This window comes from Myodes glareolus, chromosome X (genome assembly GCF_982192425.1).
Source record: "Myodes glareolus chromosome X, mMyoGla1.1, whole genome shotgun sequence".
In the NCBI taxonomy this organism is placed as follows: domain Eukaryota; kingdom Metazoa; phylum Chordata; class Mammalia; order Rodentia; family Cricetidae; genus Myodes; species Myodes glareolus.
In genome coordinates this window covers 149,025,674-149,046,437 of record NC_142053.1, presented here as the reverse complement: position 1 = coordinate 149,046,437, position 20,764 = coordinate 149,025,674, and the positions used below count along the sequence as shown (strand labels likewise).

The window sequence follows — 20,764 nt, the reverse complement described above, 5'->3', positions numbered from 1 at the left end:
ACGAGTCTCTGGCACTCACACGGGCTGTTTTGTGCAGTCAGTCTCTCCGGGTCCCGGCGGGCGCTGTCCAACACGGATCTCTCGGGGCTGCCGCGTCTGCCTGGAGACGACAAGAGCGGGGCTCGGTGAGCGGCGGGGAAGCCGGGGCTCGCGGCTGTCGGCTCCCACGGGGGCGGGGGAGTCAGCGATCCTCTGCCTGCCGCCCGCGAGCGATCTCTGCCTCCCACAGACACACGGGATCCCCGTTTTGCCCCGTTGTTTTTCCCCGATTTTCCCCGGCTCCCGTCTGCGTCTCCCGCTCCCTCCCCGGCTCGCTCCCCGGACCCGCGCGCGCGCGCTCCCGCCGCACCTACCTCTCTCCCCTGCCCTTCCGTCCTCACGATCGCTTCCCACGAGCCCCACCGCGGCCAATTTCGCCAATTTCACCAGGTTCGCCCCGACTTCTCCCACACGGACTTCAAGCATGGCGGCCGGCTCCCGCCAGGCCCGAGCGCGGGAAACGGGCGGCGGCCGCGGAGGCTCATGGGAGACGTAGTCCGCCGCGCTGCCGGCTCAGAGTCCGCAGCCGGCGTCCGGACCCGCCCTAGAAGCGGCGGCTGGGAACCCTGGCTCGGCCTGAGCCCTAGCCCCGCCCGCGCGAACCCTAACTGCCGGGAACCCTAGCTCGGCCTGAGCCCTAGCCCCGCGCGAACCCTAACTGCCGGGAACCCTAGCTCCGCGTGAGCCCTAGCCCCGCGCGAACCCTAGGTCCCGGGAACCCTAGCTCCGCCTGAGCCCTAGCCCCGCACGAACCCTAACTGCCGGGAACCCTAGCTCCGCGTGAGCCCTAGCCCCGCGCGAACCCTAGGTCCCGGGAACCCTAGCTCCGCCTGAGCCCTAGCCCCGCGCGAACCCTAGCCCCGCGCGAACCCTAGCACACAGCGAACCCTAGCCCCGCCTGAGCCCTAGCTGCGCCCCAACCCTAGCCCCGCGCGAACCCTAGCTCCGCCTGAGCCCTAGCTGCGCCCCAACCCTAGCCCCGCGCGAACCCTAGCTCCACCTGAGCCCTAGCTGCGCCCCAACCCTAGCCCACAGCGAACCCTAGCTCCGCCTGAGCCCTAGCTGCGCCCCAACCCTAGCCCACAGCGAACCCTAGCTCCGCCTGAGCCCTAGCTGCGCCCCAACCCTAGCCCACAGCGAACCCTAGCTCCGCCTGAGCCCTAGCTGCGCCCCAACCCTAGCCCACAGCGAACCCTAGCTCCGCCTGAGCCCTAGCTGCGCCCCAACCCTAGCCCACAGCGAACCCTAAGTCCTGCCAACCCTAGCTCGGCCTGAGCCCTAGCTGCGCCCCAACCCTAGCTCACAGCGAACCCTAGCTCCGCCTGAGCCCTAGCTGCGCCCCAACCCTAGCCCACAGCGAACCCTAGCTCCGCCTGAGCCCTAGCTGCGCCCCAACCCTAGCCCACAGCGAACCCTAGCTCCGCCTGAGCCCTAGCTGCGCCCCAACCCTAGCCCACACCGAACCCTAAGTCCTGCCAACCCTACTCTCTGTCTGGGTCTTCTCGCTCTCTCTGTGTGGGGGACACATTGGCTCCCTGTGTGTGTGTGGGGCCCGGGAGGGAGGGCGGGGAGAAGCTATCAGTGTCCTCTGAACCATGTACAGTAAAGCTGGCCCGGTGGCTCAGTGGGTTAGGTACCCCTTCTTTTGATCCCTAGGACCCGGGTTCGAGTCCCTAGTTTTGCTTGGCTGGGAGGTCGGGGAGAGGTTATCAGCGTCCTCTGACCCTTATACAGTACAGCTGACCTGGTGGCTCAGTGGGCTAAGCCACCCTCCTTTTGTCCCCGAGGACCCGGGTTCGAGTCCTGGGTCCTACTGTTTTACTTGAGACTGGTAGGTCGGGGAGAGGTTATCAGCGTACTCTGACCTCTACACAGTATGCCTGGCCCGGTGGCTCAGTGGGTTAAGTCCCTATTGTTTTGGTCCTGAGGACCCGGGTTCGAGTCCTGGGTCCTACTGTTTTGCTTGAGACTGGTAGGTCGGGGAGAGGTTATCAGCGTCCTCTGACCTCTACACAGTATGTCTGGCCTGGTGGCTCAGTGGGCTAAGCCACCCTCCTTTTGTCCCCGAGGACCCGGGTTCGAGACCTGGGTCCTACTGTTTTGCTTGAGACTGGTAGGTCGGGGAGAGGTTATCAGAGTCCTCTGACCTCTCTACAGTATGCCTGGCCCGGTGGCTCAGTGGGTTAAGTCCCTATTGTTTTGATCACGAGGACCCGGGTTCGAGACCTGGGTCCTACTGTTTTGCTTGAGACTGGTAGGTCGGGGAGAGGTTATCAGAGTCCTCTGACCTCTCTACAGTATGCCTGGCCCGGTGGCTCAGTGGTTTAAGTAACCTACTTTTTGATCCCGAGGACCCGGGTTCGAGACCCGGGTCCCATCTATTTTACTGGTCTGGGAGTCAGACACTGAGAGCTATCAGTGCCCACTGAACAACAGTAACTAGAGCTGAGCCGGTGGCTCAGTGGTCTAAGCCACCACTTATTTTGATCCTGAGGACCCGGGTTCGAGACCCAGGTGCCATCAATTTTACTGGTCTGGGAGTGAGACACTGAGAGTTATCAGTGCCCACTGAACAACACTAACCAGAGCTGAGTCTGTGGCTCAGTGGGTTAAGTAACCTAGTTTTTGATTCTGAGGACCCGGGTTCGAGACCCGGGTCCCATCTATTTTGCTGGTCTGGGAGTCAGACACTGAGAGCTATCAGTGCCCACTGAACAACAGTAACTAGAGCTGAGCTGGTGGCTCAGTGGTCTAAGCCACCACTTATTTTGCTCCCAAGGTCCCGGGTTCGAGACCCGGGTCCCACCTATTTTGCTGGTCTGGGAGTGAGACACTGAGAGTTATCAGTGCCCACTGAACATCACTAACCAGAGCTGAGCCGGTGGCTCAGTGGTCTAAGCCACCACTTATTTTGATCCTAAGGAACCGGGTTCGAGACCCGGGTCCCACCTATTTTGCCTGGCTGGGAGTCAGACACTGAGAGCTATCAGTGCCCACTGAACATCACTACCTAGTACTCACGTGGTGGCTTAGTGGTTTAAGTAACCCACTTTTTGAACCCGGGGACCCGGGTTCGAGACCCGGGTCCCATCTATTTTGCTGGTCTGGGAGTGAGACACTGAGAGCTATCAGTGCCCACTGAACAACACTACCTAGTACTCACGTGGTGGCTCAGTGGGTGAAATAACCCTCTTTTTGGTCCTGAGGACCCGGGTTCGAGACCCGGGTCCCATCTATTTTGCTGGACTGGGAGTGAGACACTGAGAGCTATCAGTGCCCACTGAACAACACTACCTAGTACTCACGTGGTGGCTCAGTGGGTTAAGTAACCCACTTTTTGGACCCGGGGACCCGGGTTCGAGACCCAGGTCCCAATCTATTTTGCCTGGCTGGGAGTGAGACACTGAGAGCTATCAGTGCCCACTGAACACCACTAACCAGTGCTCACGTGGTGGCTCAGTGGGTGAAATAACCCACTTTTTGGTCCTGAGGACCCGGGTTCGAGACCCGGGTCCCATCTATTTTGCTAGTCTGGGAGTGAGACACTAAGAGCTATCAGTGCCCACTGAACACCACTACCTCGTACTCACGTGGTGGCTCAGTGGGTGAAATAACCCACTTTTTGGTCCTGAGGACCCGGGTTCGAGACCCGGGTCCCCTGCCTTTTAGGCTGCTGGGACAGAGTTTAAAGCTAAGAACGCCAGCAGCGGGCTGCTCCCCACCTAAGCTGCGGTGGCTCTACCGGCTAGCAGCCCTCTTTTTAGATCCAGAGGACCTGGGTTCGAATCCCAAGCCTCCTGCCTTTTAGGCTTCTGGGGCCGAGATAAAAGCTAAGAACGCCAGCTGCAGGCTGCTCCCCACCTAAGCTGCGGTGGCTCTACCGGCTAGCACCCCTCTTTTTAGATCCAGAGGACCTGGGTTCGAATCCCAAGCCTCCTGCCTTTTAGGCTGCTGGGGCCGAGATAAAAGCTAAGAACGCCAGCAGCAGGCTGCTCTCCATCCAGGCCGCGGTGGCTCTGCCGGCTAGCAACCCTTCTTTTTGGTCCGGAGGAACCGGGTTCGAAGCGCAGATCGAGTGAAAACAAGGCAACTTTATTAGAGGAGTCAGTGGAAAAATCACGAAAATCCCGAATCTCTCCCACTCACACACAGGAAAAATCCCGAAAATCCCGAATCTCTCCCACTCACACACAGGAAAAATCCCGAAAATCCCGAATCTCTCCCACTCACACACTGGAAAAATCGCGAAAATCCCGATTCTCTCCCACTCGCACACTGGAAAAATCGCGAAAATCCCGATTCTCTCCCACTCGCACACTGGAAAAATCCCGAAAATCCCGAATCTCTCCCACTCACACACTCTCTCACGTCTCTCCCGGGTCCCCAGGCTGTCCACGTGGCGGCCGGGATCCTGGAAGAGAAGAAGGGGGAACGGAGAATGAGCCAAAAGCCGGGGCCGAGCGTGGAGAGAGACAAAGGGGGACGATCGGGACCCGCCGGGGCCACCACGTGGGCGCCCGGGATCCAGGCTTCCCCAGTCCCAGCTCCGGTTCCGTTCTCGCTGCTCCCGCGGCCGGGCGGCCGGGCGGCCGGGCTCCACGTGTCCGCCTGGAAGAGAAGAAGGGGGAACGGAGAAAGAGCCAAAAGCCGGGGTTCGGGGCGTGTTAGAAATCCCCAAAGCCCGCCGCGGACGCTGGGGAGACGCGAGGGAGGGCCGAGCCGCAGCAGTTTCTGTCTCTGTCTGTCCCACGCAGACACACACGCGCGTGCAGGAGCCTGTGGGAGAGAGAGAAAGGGGGACGATCGGGACCCGCCGGGGCCACCACGTGGGCGCCCGGGATCCCGGGATCCAGGCTCCGGTTCCGTTCCCGCTGCTCCCGCGGCGCGGCCGGGCGGCTGGGAGGGCTCCACGTGTCCGCCTGGAAGAGAAGAGTGGGGAAAGTGCAGTAAATGTCCCGGGATCCCGGCTCCGGTTCCGTTCTCGCTGCTCGGCCGGGCTCCACGTGTCCGCCTGAAAGGGAAAAGTGGGGAAAGTGCAGTAAATGTCCCGGGATCCCGGCTCCGGTTCCGTTCTCGCTGCTCCCGCGGCTTGGCTGGGCGGCTGGGATCCACGTGTCCGCCTGGAAGAGAAGAGTGGGGAAAGGGCAGTAAATGTCCCGGGATCCCGGCTCCGGTTCCGTTCTCGCTGCTCCCGCGGCTTGGCTGGGCGGCCGGGCTCCACGTGTCCGCCTGGAAGAGAAGAGCGGGGAAAATCCAATAAATGACCGGGAATCCGGGCTCCGCTTCCCCACCCCGGAGCTAGAAATCCCGCCTGCTCGCCCGCCCGCCCGCCCGCGTGCGCTCCCCGTCCCGGGTCTGCACGCCGCCGCGTCTCTGTCCCCGTCTCCCACACACGCGCTCGCGCAGGCAGGCACATGGCCGCCCGCCGCCGCGGCTCCCCTCGCACACACGCCCCGCCCGCCCGCCCGCCGGCGGCAGCTCCGGCCCCCTTCCCCCCGCCCGCCCAGTTCCGTTTCCGGCCTCCGCCGCGCCGCTCTCGGGGCCCCGGTCCCGGCGGGCGTCCCCGCCGCCCCTCCCCCCGCTCCCGGCCGCCGGCCGCCGCCCCTCCCCCCGCCCCCGGGCGCCGGCGCCCGCGCGGCCCCGCTCCGCTCCGCTCTGCTCGCCACGCCCGCGGGGCGGGGTCCCGGGCTCGGCTCGGCCGCCCGGGGGCGGGGGGCGGGGCCGCCGCGGCAGGCCGGGCGCGCGGAGTCCCCAATCGGCCCCAACGCGGCGTCTCTGAGCGCCCAAGCCGAGTTTTTCCCGAGTTTTCTCAGTTTCCCCGGACTACCAAGATGGCCGCCGCGGGCCCAGCCCAGGACTACAGACGGGCGGGGCCCGGGACCGGCGTCCTCTGCGGCGGGGGGGGGGGCGAGGGGGTCCGCTGTGACGTCAGCCCCGTCCCCCTCCCTCCCTCCCTCCCTCCCGGTGTCCGTTAGCGCGGGCACAGCCCTGTCTGACACACACACACACAGGACTCAGCACTCAGCACTAACCACTGAGCACTCAGGCCTCAGCCCTCAGTACTTAGCACTAACCACTGAGCACTTAGGACTCAGCCCTCAGTACTTAGCACTCACCACTTAGCACTGAGGACTCAGCACTCGGCACTGAGCCCTTAACCCTCAGCACTCAGCAGCACTAACCACTTGGCAGGCAGCCGTCCATACTTAGCACTCTCTCACACACACACAGGACTCAGCACTCAGCACTGACCACTCAGCCGTCTGCACACGGAGTCTGCTGGTCCTCTGGGCTGGGTGCTGGGTCAGCTGTGCTGGCTTCCTCAGGGTCTCAGCACTCAGGCCTCAGGAGTCAGCCTATAGGACTTAGCACTCAGCACTGATGACTTGGACTGAGCACTCAGCACTCAGCCCCCAGCACTCAGCTAGAGTGCTAGAAACCTAGAAACTCAGGTTTCTAATGGCAGCTGCTCTGTCCCCTCAGCTCCTAGGCCTGTGTAAGCGGCTCCCCTGGTGTGGATTTCAGGGTGGGAGTGGGTATCTATGTCAAAAAAGATTCTCCAGACCCTTGACCAGGTCCTGGAGGGACCCTCACCCCTTATTTTCAAATGCAGGAATTTTTAAGAATTTTTAAAAATGAGAAACGCAGCCCTGGCAGATCTGGCAGCTGCTCTCCCCTCACAGCTCCTAGGCCTGTTTCAGTGCCTCCCCTGGTCTGGATTTCATGTTGGGAGCGGGTATCTACCTAAAAAAAGACGGTCCAGACCCTTGACCACGTCCTGGAGCGACCCTCACCCCTTAGTTTCAACGACAGGAATTTTTAGGAATTTTTGAAAATTAGAGACGCAGGCCATGCAGGCCTGGCAGTTGCTCTGTCCCCCCAGTTCCTACGTCTGTTTAAGGGCCTCCCCTGGTGTGGATTTCACGATGGGAGTGGGTATCTACCTAAAAAAAGATGGTCCACATCCTTGACCACGTCCTGGAGAGACCCCCAGCCCTTATTTTCAAATCAGGAATTTTTAAGAATTTTTTAAAAATGAGAAACGCAGATCCGCAGCAGCCCTGGCTGATCTGGCAGCTGCTCTACCCTCAGCGTCTAGGCCTGTTTTGAAGCCTATCCTGGTCTTGATTTCATGGTGGTCGTGGGTATCTATGTCAAAAAAGATTGTCCAGACCCTTGACCACGTCCTGGAGGGACCCAGACACCTTATTTTCAAAACTGGAATTTTTAAGAATTTTTTAAAAATGAGAAACGCGGATCCGCAGCAGCCCTGGCTGATCTGGCAGCTGCTCTACCCTCAGCGTCTAGGCCTGTTTTAAAGCCTATCCTGGTCTTGATTTCATGCTGGGAGTGGGTATCTATGTCAAAAAAGATTCTCCAGACCCTTGACCACGTCCTGGAGCGACCCCCACCCCTTCATTTCAAAGACAGGAATTTTTAAGAATTTTTAAAAATGAGGAACGCAGATCTGCAGCCCTGGCAGCTGCTGTCTCCCCACAGCTCCTAGGTCTGTTTCACGGCCTCCCCTGGTGTGGATTTCACGTTGGGAGCGGGTATCTACCTAAAAAAAGATTCTCCAGTTCCTTGACCACATCCTTGACAGACTCTCACCCCTTATTTTCAAAGACAGGAATTTTTAGGAATTTTTAAAAATGAGAAAGGCGGACCGGCCGCTCTCCCCTGCCCCTCCCCCTCCCGCCGGGCGGATTCCAAGCCGAGGTCGCTGAGCCGCCGCCGCCCCGGGCTGACAAAGGAAATGTTAATGGCTCCGGCAGCCTGCGGCCGGCCTCGCTGACAGGCTGAGGCTGACAGGCTGAGGCCTGGGTGTCTGCGTTTTAAAAATCCAAAAAATACAGAACCGTTGATCCTTTTCAAGTTCAGCAGGGACCCAGGGCTTTTTATTTCCTTTCATGTCATTTTATTTTAGGAAATAGCGGTCTCCCTGAGGGTGGGGAAGGGCAGGACAGGGTCCCAGGGCTTTTAATACATTTAATTTCATTTTATTTGATGTCATCGCGGTCTCCCCGAAGGCCGGGAAGGGCCGGGGACCCCGTGTCCGTGTCTGTGAGTTTGAGTCTGTCTGCGCTTGTGAGACGTTCACCACGCCAGCCTGTGGGATTTTTAGGAAAAATCCGGGCCTGGCAGCGTGCCCAGGCGTCTGCAGACGGAGTCTGCCGGTCCCTGGTGCTCCCCGGGCCTCGCTCTGGATGCTGAGTGCTGGGTGCAGAGTCCTCTGGGCTGGGTGCTGGGTGCTGGGTCCTCTCGCTCGCTTTCTCAGGGTCTCAAAGCTGGGTAGCCAGCCAGGGTGGCCTGTCCTCTTCCCCATCTGTCCACGAAGGAGGAGGAGAGGTCTCTGTCCATCCATCGATCTAGCTATGGGCTCTTCCTGGAAGGAGTTCTGGTAGGACTTAGCCCTCAGCACTCAGGACTCAGTGCTCACCGCTTAGATATCAGCACTTAGCACTCAGCACATAGCACTCAGCAGTCAGGACTCAGTGCTCACCCCTTAGAAATCAGCACTTAGCACTCAGCACTCAAGACTCAGGCCTCAGCACTCAGTACTTAGCACTAACCACTTAGCACTCAGCACTGAGCCCTTCACCCTCAGCACTCAGCAGCACTAACCGCTTGGCAGGCAGCCGTCCATACTTAGCACTCTCTCTCACACACACACAGGACTCAGCACTCAGCACTGACCACTGAGCAGTCTGCACACTGAGTCTGCTGGTCCTCTGGGCTGGGTGCTGGGTCCTCTGTGCTGGCTTCCTCAGGGTCTCAGCACTCAGGCCTCAGGAGTCAGCCTATAGGACTCAGCACTCAGCACTGATGACTTGGACTGAGCACTCAGCACTCAGCCCCTAGCACTCAGCCCTCCTCTGGAAGCCCCCACACTCTTATTTCATTTTCTTTCATTTTATTTCATGAAGTAGCGGCCTCTCTGAGGGCAGGGCAGGGCAGGGCAGGGCAGGTTTGTCCCCCTGGTTCATTCTCTCCACGGACCCCGGCCTCGAGAGAACCTCACCATCCTTTTCCAAGCGCCAGGGATGTTTAAACATTTTTTAAACCATGAGAAACGCCGAGCTGCAGGCGTTTCCCGGCCCCCTCCCAGCAGGCAGATGCCAAGCCGCTGCCGCCGCCGCCTCTGGCTCGCCAAGGGCAGGTTTGGGAGGGGGTCTCTCTCTGTAAAAAGATTCTCCAGCGCCTGGACCACGTCCTGGAGCGACCCCCGCCCCTGATTTTCAAACACAGGAATTTTAAAAAATTTTTAAAAATGAGACACGCCGATCCGCAGGCGTTTCCCTGCCCCTCCCATCGGGCCGATCCCCAGCCGCCGCCGCCGCCTCTCGGTGACAAAGGCGATGCTAATGGCGGCTGCGGCCTGAGGCCGGCGTGGCTGACGGGCGGGGGCTGACAGGCTGGGGTCTGCGTTTGAAACATCCAAACATCCACCACCGCCGTGGATCGTGTCCCGGTTCCTCGCGGGATCTTTGGATCCGTTTGAAAACTCCCCTCGGGGCGGCCGGCCTCCCTCCCTCCCCCCTACAGCGCGCCCTCTGGTGGAGCTGGCGGGGACCCGCACCTCCCCTGCCTGGAAAGACAGGGCCGGAGGGGGAGTTGGGAGAGACCGGGGATCCCCCAGGTCCCAACACGGACTTTATGTCCTGTCTGAGGACCCTTTGATTTGGAAAAGGAAGCGCTCGGTCTCTTTGGGGTCCTCTGGCTGCTCTGGGCTCCCGAATGCGGGGCCTCAGGCCTCCGTTTAAGCTGCAGTCCCCACCTGAGTGAGCAGGGCAAGCAGGGACTAGGGGCTTTAAAATTTAATTTAATTTAATTTAATTTAATTTAATTTAATTTAATTTTCTCTCAGGGCGGGGAAGTCAGGGAACCTCGTGTCTGTGTCTGTGCTGGGGAGACGTCCCCCTGCCTTCCCTGCCTGAGAATCCCTCCCCTGGATTTTCTTTATCTCTCTGGTCCCCGAGAGAGCCGTCCAGACCCTCAGGACAGCTGCCCCCCACCTCACAGACAGCCCTGCCAGGATCCCCCGGGGCCCTCTGTGCTCAGCCGAGGTCCCTTCGTGGGTCAACCGGCTGCTTTATTTCCCAAGACGGCTTTTATTTCTCAATAAATACTCAATATTTCTCAATAAATACGTGTGTGTGTGTGTGTGAAGAGGGCACGCGGGGCAGCCTCTCCCCGTCCGTCCCCAGCCGTGCCCGGCGGACTCGGAGGCTCCCGCTCCCCCGCCGGCCCGCGCGGAGCCAGGCAGCGCTGCCCGGGGTCGCTGGGGTCCGCGGCGCGCACCCGGGTGCCAGGGCCGCCCCGCGCGGCTGCGTGTGGGTCCGCGGGCGAGGGGACGGGCGAGAGAGAAGCCGTGGTCCGCGGACCGCTGGCGCTGCCGCCCGAGTCCCTAGCCAGAGCCTGCAGCCCCCAGCACCCAGCCTCCCCCACGTATCCCTCAGTCCCTAGCGCTCAGCGCTCAGCATCTCTTCGGGGGACTCAGCACCCAGCACTCAGCCAGGACTGAGCACTCAGCACCCAGATGGCTCCACGGAAGACTTTGCACCTGGCATTCGGTGCAGCACCCAGCACTCAGCATCCCCCACGTATCCCTCAGCACCTAGCAGTCAGAGCTCAGCATCTTCTTGGGGGACTCAGCACCCAGCACGCAGCACCCAGCATCCTCCACGAAAGACCCCTGGCACTCAGAGTTCAGGATCTTATGGGGGGACTGAGCACCTAGCACTCAGCGCTCAGCATCTTCCTGGGGGAGTCAGCCATCAGCACCCGGCATCCTCCACGGAAGACCCCTGGCACTCAGAGTTCAGCATCTTATTGGGGGACTCAGCACCTAGCACTCAGCGCTCAGCATCTTCCTGGGGGAGTCAGCCATCAGCACCCGGCATCCTCCACGGAAGACCCCTGGCACTCAGAGTTCAGCATCTTATTGTGGGACTCAGCACCCAGCACGCAGCCTCCTCCACGGAGGACTCGGCACCTAGCACTCAGAGCTCAGCATCTTCTCGGGGGGGACTCAACTCAGCAGCCAGCTCCCAGCAAGGACTCAGCACCAAACACCCAGCACTCAGCACCTAGCACTTCTTTATTGTATTTTATGGATTGACTTATCCCTTAGTACTCAGCCCCCAGCCCTCAGCCTCCCCCACGTATCCCTCAGTCCCTAGCCCTCAGCGCTCAGCATCTCTGCGGGGGACTCGGCACCCCACACTCAGCCAGGACTCAGCCCTCAGCACCCCGATGGCTCCCTGGAAGGCTCTGCACCTGGCATTCAGAGCTCAGTCTTTCTTGGGGGGCTCAGCACCCAGCACAAGCACTCAGCAGCATCGTGCAGAGAAGCCTCAGCACCCAGCAGCCTCTGCCCTGCAGCTCCGTGTCCGCCCGTCCCGGGCCCACAGACCGCGCCCGCCGCGCTCTCTCCCCCTCCTCCGCCCGCCCCGAGCCCGCGATGAACCCCACTCTCTCAGGAGAAGGAGGAGACGGGAATCCCCCCCCCCAGCCCGGGCCCCCGCGGTCCCTCCCTCCCGTCCCCCCGTTCCCGTCCTAGACACGGGGTCCCCGGCGGGTGCCCGGTGGAGGGAGCGGAGCTGGGACTCAGTCCTCAGGGTGGAGGAGCTGGCAGGGCAGCGCAGGGCAGGGACCCAGCGCTTTTATTTCATGTCATAGAATTTTCTCGGATGACATAGCGGTCTCTCCCTGAGGGCGGGGAAGGGCAGAGCAGGGCTCCATGGCTTTTCATACATTTCATTGAATTTTATTCTATGACATCGCGGTCTCTCCCTGAGGGCGGGGAAGGGACCCAGGGCTTTTCATAAATATCATTTCATTTTAGTCTATGGAATCGCGGTCTCCCCGAAGGCCGGGAAGGGCGGGGGACCCCGTGTCCGCGTCTGTGAGTGTGTGAGTCTGCGCCTGTGAGACGTTCACCACGCCAGCCAGTGGGATTTTTAGGAGACATCCGGGCCTGGCAGCCTGCCCGGGCGTCTGCAGACGGAGTCTGCCGGTCCCTGCTGTCCCCCGGGCCTCGCTCTGGAGGCTGAGAGCTGGGTGCTGGGTCCTCTGGGCCGGGTGCCGGGTCCTCTAGCTGGCTGTCTCAGGGTCTCCAGGCTGGGTAGCCAGCCAGGGCGGCCTGCCTGTCCTCTTCCCCATCCGTCCACGAAGGAGGAGGAGGAGGAGGAGGAGGAGGGGTCTCTGTCCACCCATCTCTCTAACCGTGGGCTAGATAACTCTATCGAGATGTCTATGGGCTTAGTTCTGGTAGAACGTAGCCCTCAGCACTCGAGACTCAGCACTCAGCACCGAGCACTAACCACTGAGCCGTCTGCACCGAGCCCTTCACCCTCAGCCCTCAGCAGCACCCACCACCTAGCGGGCAGCAGGCAGTCCTTGGCCCTCCTACCCAGGACTCAGCCCTCAGCCCCGACCCCTCAGCCCTGAGCGCTAACCACTGAGCCGTCTGCAGGCTGAGTCTGCCGGTCCCTGGGGTGCCCTGGGCCTTTCTCTGGGTGCTGGGTCCCCTGGACTGGGTGCTGGGTCCTCTGGGCTGGCTTCCTCGGGGTCTCCAGGCTGGGTAGCCGGCCTGAAGTGGAAGAACCTAGCGCTTCAAGCTCAGCCCTCAGCACTTAGCCCTCAGCACTCAGCACTTAGCGGGCAGCAGTCCGTCCTTGGCACTCGTAGACAGGACTCAGCACCCAGGACCGGGCCCTTCACCCTCAGCACTCAGCCCTCACCACTTAGCGGTCATCCTTCCGTCCTTGGCCCTCCTACTCAGGCCTCAGCACTCAGGACTCAGCCCATAGGACTTAGCCCTCAGCACTGAGCAGTCAGCCGTCGGCACTTATGGCTGAGACTGAGCCCTCAGCACTCAGGCCTCAGCACTCTGCCCTTCTCTGGCAGCCCCCATCCTCTCTTGGGGACCTCTGCCTGTGGCTCAGCCCCCCTCCCAGAGATCCACCCGGTTCCTCTGGACACACACACACACCCTCAGCACTGAGCACTTTTGACTTGGACTGAGCACTCAGCACTCAGCACCCAGCACTGAGCCCTTCTCTGGAGGCTGAGGGCTGGGTGCTGAGTCCCTGGGGGCCTCTGCCTGTGGCTCAGCCCCCCTCCCTCCCTCCCAGAGAGGCACCCGGGTCCTCTGGACACACACACACTCACACTCACACACTCACACACTCACACACACACTCACACACACACACACACACACTCACACACACACTCACACTCACACACACACACACACACTCACACTCACACACACACACACTCACACACACACTCACACTCACACACACACACACACTCACACACACACACACTCACACACACACAGGCTGCCCGGCGTCTGTGCCCAGGCGCTGGCTTGCTAGGGTCTCAGGGCCGGGTCGCCAGCCAGGGTCAGGCCTTCTCCAGCGGTTCTGGTAGAAGCACCACTCTGCCTGGCAGCCATCGGGTCCTCCTGCCTGGGCTTCTAGGGGTCATGGAGGGGCTGGATAGATAGCCGGGCAGGGCAGGGCCCCAGGGATTTAATGGAATATTATTTCATTTTATTTTATGAAGTAACAAACAGCCTCTCTGAGGGCAGGGCAGGGCCCCAGGGCTTGTCTTTCATTTTATTTCATTTTATTGTACGAACTAGCAGCCTCTCTGAGGGCAGGGCAGGGTCCCAGAGCTTGTATTTCATTTTATTTCATTTCTTTTTTGAACTAGCAGCCTCTCTGAGGGCAGGACAGGGCCCCAGGTATTTTATTTAATATTATTTAATTTTATTTTATGAAGTAGCAGCCTCTCTGAGGGCAGGGCAGGGCCGAGAGCTTGTATTGACTCTCCTTGAATTTTATTGTATGAACTAGCAGCCTCTCTGAGGGCAGGGCAGGGACCCAGGGCTTGTATTTCATTTTATTTAATTTTATTTTATGAAGTAGCAGCCTCTCTGAGGGCAGGGCAGGGTCCCAGAGCTGCTCTTTCATTTTATTTCATGTATTGGATGAACTAGCAGCCTCTCTGAGGGCCGGGAAGGGCAGGGCCAGGACCCAGGGCGTTTTATGAAATTCCATTAAATTTAATGTGATGAACTAGGGGGTCTGTCTGAGGGCAGGGAAGGGGGCTGAGTCTCCCGGGCCGGCTTCTGGGTGCCGGGTCCTCTCTGCTGAGTGCTGTTGGGGGGACAGGAATTTTTTGAAGAATTTTTTAAACACGAGCACCGCGGATCGGCCGCCTGTCCCCTGCCCTCCCCCTCCCGCCAGGCGGATCCCCAACCGCCGCCGCCGCCGCCGCCGCCCCGCGCTCCCCCAGGCGACGGGGATGGGTGCGGCCGGCCGGCCGAGGCCCCGCCGCGGGGCTGCGTGGATCCATCTCCCCACGACGGAGCCGTGGATCGTGTCCACGTTCCATCCCTGGATGTTTAACCCGTTTGAAAAATCCCCCCCTCCCCCCGCTCCGCGCTCCCCTCGGTCGGGGCGGCCGGCCGGCCTCGCCCTCTGGTGGGGATGTCGGGGAACCGCACCTCGCCCGGCTGGACGGGCAGAGCCAGAGCAGGGGTGGGGGGACCTGGGGCCTCCCCGGTGTCCACACACCGACTCTCTCCTTCTTTTCCTGTCTAGGACACTGGATTCCAGGACGTTCTCTGTCCTCTGGCTTCTCCGGGCTCCCGAACGAGGGGCCTGAGGCCTCCGTCTAGAGCTGCTGCAGCCCACAGAGGAGGGAGCAGGGCAGGCGGGGACCCTGGGATTTCATTTCATTTCATTTCATTTCATCTCATGGCAGTGAAGTCAGGGAACCTCGTGTCTGTGTCTGTGTGGGTGAGACGTTCACCAGCCTTCCAGGCCTAAGACTAACTAAAAGATCTTTATTCATCTAGGTGAGCCATGAGATACTCCTAGATCTCCGGCCAGGGGAGGCTTGGGGCCTGTCTCCTCAGCACCCAGCACTCAACACCTAGCCATCCTTTATTTTATTTTATGGATCGACTTATCACTCAGCACTCAGCACCTAGCACTTATTTCTTTTATTTGATTTATTGTTAGGATGGATTGAGCACTTAGTACTCTGCACCCAGCAAGGACTCAGCCCCAAGCACCCAGCACTCAGCAGCTGGGTCCAGGCAGCCAGCAGCAGAGGATCTCTGGGAATCTGCAGTCAGCTTTCGAGGATTTGGGGTCTCAGGACGAGTTTAGCCTCCTCAACAGGGTCTGGCCGGGTCCCCTCCTGTCTCTACCATGGGGGACCACGTTCAGGAACCTCAGCTCGGGGAGGATTCGGCCCTGACATCATGGTTTGGGTCGGAGGTCTCTGAGGGCAGCTGCTCTGTCCCCTCAGCTCCTAGGCCTGTTTAAGCGGCTCCCCTGGTCTGGATTTAATTGTGGTCGTGGGTATCTATGTCAAAAAAGATTCTCCAGACCCTTGACCACGTCCTGGAGCGACCCCCACCCCTTAGTTTCAAAACAGGAATTTTTAAGAATTTTTTAAAAATGAGAAACGCGGATCCGCAGCAGGCCTGGCTGATCTGGCAGCTGCTCTACTCTCAGCCTCTAGGCCTGTTTTAAAGACTATCCTGGTCTTGATTTCATGCTGGGAGTGGACATCTATGTCAAAAAAGATTGTCCAGACCCTTGACCACGTCCTGGAGCGACCCTCACCCCTTATTTTCAACTACAGGAATTTTTAAGAATTTTTAAAAATGAGGAACGCAGATCTGCAGGCCTGGCAGCTGCTGTCTCCCCACAGCTCCTAGGCCTGTTTAAGGGCCTCCCCTGGTGTGGATTTCACGTTGGTCGCGGGTATCTACCTAAAAAAAGATTCTCCAGACCCTTGACTACGTCCTGGAGCGACCCTCACGCCTTAGTTTCAACGACAGGAATTTTTAGGAATTTTTGAAAATTAGAAACGCAGCCCTGCAGGCCTGGCAGCCGCTCTCCCTCCACAGCTCCTAGGCCTGTTTCACTGCCTCCCCTGCTCTGGATGTCACGTTGGTAGCGGGTATCTACCTAAAAAAAGATTCTCCAGTTCCTGGACCACATCCTGGACAGACCCTCACCCCTGATTTTCAAAGACAGGAATTTTTAGGAATTTTTGAAAATGAGAAAGGCGGACCGGCCGCTCTCCCCTGCCCCTCCCCCTCCCGCCGGGCGGATCCCAAGCCGAGGTCGCTGAGCCGCCGCCGCCCCGGGCCGACAAAGGAAATGGTAATGGCTGAGGCAGCCTGCGGCCTCCCTCGCTGACGGGCAGAGGCTGACAGGCTGAGGCCCGCGGGCGGGTCTGCGTGTTCAAAATCTAGAAAAAACACCGCCATTGATCATGTCCACGTCCATCGTGGGATTTTTCACCAGTTTTCAAAATCCCCTCTGCGCTCCCATCGGGAGACAGAGCCAGAGGAGGGGTTGGGAGACATGGGGTCCCCGAAATCTCTCCAAATCATTGACTTTCATGTTGAAAAGGAAGTCCTCTGTCTCTTTGGGGTCCTCTGGCTTCTGAATGCTGGGCCTCAGGGCCTCCGTGTCTGGCTGCAGCCCACACCTGAGTGAGCAGGGCAGGCAGGGACCCGGGGATTTCATTTAATTTAATTTAATTTAATTTCATTTAATTTTCTCTCTGGGCTGGGAAGTCAGGGAACCTCGTGGCTGTGCTGGGGAGACGTTCACCAGCCCTCCCTGCCTGAGAATCCCTCCCATGTGGTTTTTTAGAGAGATCTGGTCCAGGAGATAGCCACACAGACCATCAGGATTTATAGTTATCCCATCAGGACCACACAGACATCCACTATTTTGGAGTAGACACGAAAAGGAACCCACTTTCTGTCTGGAGGGGGGCCCGTCTGTGCTCTCTAGGTCCCCAGGACTCCTGGATCTCTGGCCAGGGGAGGCTGGGGGCCTCTGTCTCTTCTGGGATTGGCTTTGATTTCTGAGCTGGGGTCTGGTCCAGGAAGGGTCTGGAGAGGAGAAGGGTCCTCCGGACACAGAAATCCGGACGGCAGAGCGGGGAAGGCGGCAGCTGAGGGTGCAGGGAGACGGACGGGGCCGGACAGCGGCCCCCCACGTCCCAGGCAGCTCCTCCGGGAGCCCCCGGGGCCCTCTGCGCTCAGCCCAGGTCCCCGGAGAGGACCCCACCGGCCGCGGGATCTCCAAGAACAGCTTTTCTGTCTCCCTCCATCCACCGTCTTTCTACATAAAATCCGTTTCACGTCTCCCTGCAGACCGAGTCTTCCATCAGGAGTCCCCGGAACCCCTGCAGGCCCTGCCCCTTCAGGGAGAACACGGGGGGCCCTGGCCTGCCTGTCTGTCTGGGTCCAGGCTGCCAGCAGCCGGGGAGCTCTGGGAATCTGCAGTCAGCTCTCTAGGATTCTGGGTCTCAGGACGAGTTTAGCCTCCTCCAAAGGGTCTGGCCGGGTCCCCCCTGTCTCTCACCCGGGGGACCACGCTCAGGAACCTCAGCTCGGGGAGGATTCTGCCCTGACATCATTGCTTAGGTTGGAGGTCTCTAATGGCAGCTGCTCTGTCCCCCCAGCTCCTAGGTCTGTTTCAGTGACTCCCCTGGTCTGGATTTCATGTTGGTAGCGAGTATCTACCTAAAAAAACATGGTCCAGACCCTTGACTACGTCCTGGAGCGACCCTCTCCCCTTAGTTTCAAAGACAGGAATTTTTAGGAATTTTTGAAAATTAGAGACGCAGCCCTGTAGCCCTGGCAGCTGCTCTCCCCTCACAGCTCCTAGGCCTGTTTAAGGGCCTCCCCTGGTCTGGATTTCACGTTGGTAGCGGGTCTCTACCTAAAAAAAGATTCTCCAGACCCTTGACTACGTCCTCGAGCGACCCTCACCCCTTATTTTCAACTACAGGAATTTTTAGGAATTTTTGAAAATTAGAGACGCAGCCATGCAGGCCTGGCAGTTGCTCTGTCCCCTCAGCTCCTAGGTCTGTTTAAGGGCCTCCCCTGGTCTGGATTTCATGTTGGGAGCGGGTATCTACCTAAAAAAAGATTCTCCAGACCCTTGACCACATCCTTGACAGACCCTCACCCCTTATTTTCAAAGACAGGAATTTTTAGGAATTTTTAAAAATGAGGAACGCAGATCTGCAGGCCTGGCAGCTGCTGTCTCCCCACAGGTCCTAGGCCTGTTTAAGTGACTCCCCTGGTCTGGATTTCATGTTGGGAGCGGGTATCTACCTAAAAAAAGATTCTCCAGACCCTTGACCACGTCCTGGAGCGACCCTCACGCCTTAGTTTCAACGACAGGAATTTTTAGGAATTTTTGAAAATTAGAGACGCAGGCCTGCAGGCCTGGCAGTTGCTCTGTCCCCCCAGCTCCTAGGCCTGTTTAAGGGCCTCCCCTGGTCTGGATGTCACGTTGGGAGCGGGTCTCTACCTAAAAAAAGATTCTCCAGACCCTTGACTACGTCCTGGAGTGACCCCCACCCCTCATTTTCAAAACTGGGATTTTTAAGAATTTTTTAAAAATGAGAAACACCGGTCTGCAGGCGTTTCCTTCCCGTCCCCCTCCCCCCGGGCAGATTCCAAGCCGCCGCCGCCTCTCGGTGACAAAGGCGATGCTAATGGCGGCTGCGGCCCGGGGCCGGCTTTGCTGACGGGCGGGGGCTGACAGGCTGAGGCCAGCGGTCTGCGTTTTAAAAATCCAAAAAATACAGGACCGTGGATCATTTTCAAGTTCAGCAGGGACCCAGGGCTTTTTATTTCCTTTCATGTCATTTTATTTTAGGAAATAGCGGTCTCCCTGAGGGTGGGGAAGGGCAGGACAGGGTCCCAGGGCTTTTCATACATTTAATTTCATTTTATTGTATGGAATCGCGGTCTCCCCGAAGGCCGGGAAGGGCCGGGGACCCCGTGTCCGTGTCTGTGAGTGTGAGTCTGTGCCTGTGAGACGTTCACCACGCCAGCCCGTGTGATTTTATAGGAAAAATCCGGGCCTGGCAGCGTGCCCAGGCGGGTCCCTGGTGTCCCCTGGGCCTTTCTCTGGGTGCTCAGTGCTGGGTGCTGGCTCTTCTGTGCTGGGTGCTGGGTGCTGGGTCCTCTAGCTCACTTCCTCAGGGTCTCCAGGCTGGATAGCCAGCCAGGGTGGCCTGTCCTCTTCCCCATCCGTCCCTGAAGGAGGAGGAGAGGTCTCTGTCCATCCTTCTCTCTATCTGTGGGCTCTTCCTGGAAGGAGTTCTGGTAGAACTTAGCCCTCAGCACTCAGGACTCAGTGCTCACCACTTAGAAATCAGCACTTAGCACTCAGCACTCAAGACTCAGGCCTCAGCACTCAGTACTTAGCACTAACCACTTAGCCCTCAGGACTCAGCACTCAGCACTGAGCCCTTAACCCTCAGCACTCAGCAGCACTAACCACTTGGCAGGCAGCAGTCCATACTTAGCCCTCTCACACACACCCAGGACTCAGCACTCAGCACTAACCACTGAGCAGTCTGCACACTGAGTCTGCTGGTCCTCTGGGCTGGCTTCCTCAGGGTCTCCAGGCTGGGTAGCCAGCCTGAAGTGGAAGAACCTAGCACTTAAAGCTCAGCACTCAGCATTTAGCTCTCAGCACTAACCACTTAGTGGGCAGCCTTCAGTACTTGGCACTCCTACTCAGGCCTCAGCACCCAGCCCTGAGCCCTTAACCCTCAGCACTCAGCCCTAACCACTTAGCAGGCAGCCGTCCATACTTGGCACTCCTACCCAGGCCTCAGCATTCAGCCTATAGGACTTAGCACTCAGCACTCAGCACTTATGACTTGGACTGAGCACTCAGCACTCAGCCTATAGGACTTAGCACTCAGTACTCAGCACTGATGACTTGGACTGAGCACTCAGCACTCAACCCCCAGCACTCAGCCCTCCTCTGGCAGCCCCCATCCTCTCCTGGGGACCTCTGGCGTGTGGCTCAGCCCCCCTCCCCGAGAGACCCCCGGTTCCTCTGGACACAGACACTCAGCACTGAGCACTCAGCCCTCTCCGGTGACCACTCGGGACTCGGCACTCAGCCCTCAGGACTCCACACTTGGCACACAGCTGATTTCATTTTCTAAGCACACTCTTATTTCATTTTCTTTCATTTTATTTCAAGAAGTAGCGGCCTCTCTGAGGGCAGGGCAGGGCAGGACAGGGCCCCAGGGCTCTTATTAAATTTTATTTCATTTTATTTGAGGGAATGGCGGTCTCCCCGAGGGCCGGGAAGGGCAGAGGACCCCGTGTCCGTGTCCGAGAGTGGGAGGCCTCTGGATCCGCTGGGATCAGGGTCTGTGTCCCCCCCGGTTCATTCTCTCCACGGACCCCGGCCTCGAGAGACCCCCACCCGTCCTTTTCCAAGCGCCAGGGATGTTTAAACATGTTTTAAACCATGAGAAACGCCGAGCTGCAGGCGTTTCCCGGCCCCCGCCCAGCAGGCAGATGCCCAGCCGCTGCCGCCGCCGCCGCCGGCTCGCCGAGGGCAGGTTTGGGAGGGGGTCTCTCTCTGTAAAAAGATGCTCCAGTGCCTGGACCACGTCCTGGGGGGACCCCCACCCCTGAGTTTCAAACCCAGGAATTTTTAAAAATTTTTTAAAACTGAGAAACGCCGATCCGCAGCCGTTTCCCTGCCCCCTCCCCCCGGGCCGATCCCCAGCCGCCCGCCGCCGCTGGCTGACGGAGGGAACGTTCATGGCTGCGGCCTGAGGGAGGCCCGAGGCCGGCGCGTCTGTGTTACACCTCCCACGACCGCACCGCCGTGGATCG

At 59.3% G+C, this 20,764-nt stretch overlaps 1 protein-coding gene across 6 annotated transcripts in view; it reads right to left on the bottom strand.

The window, feature by feature from the left end:
* Positions 1-20,764, bottom strand: part of LOC148117563 (uncharacterized) — a 220,465-nt gene that overhangs the window by 122,773 nt on the left and 76,928 nt on the right. For 3 of the 6 annotated variants that reach the window (XR_015737054.1, XR_015737049.1, XR_015737058.1), the window contains exons 1-2: positions 354-500; positions 20-100 (exon numbers count right to left, since the gene is read on the bottom strand). The exons of 2 other annotated variants lie outside the window; for them this stretch is intronic. The gene's annotated coding sequence lies outside the window, so the exon portion shown is untranslated. Of the gene's footprint in view, positions 1-19; positions 101-353; positions 501-20,764 lie in introns of those variants that run through there. One more of the 6 variants, XR_015737052.1, reaches the window with a different exon arrangement.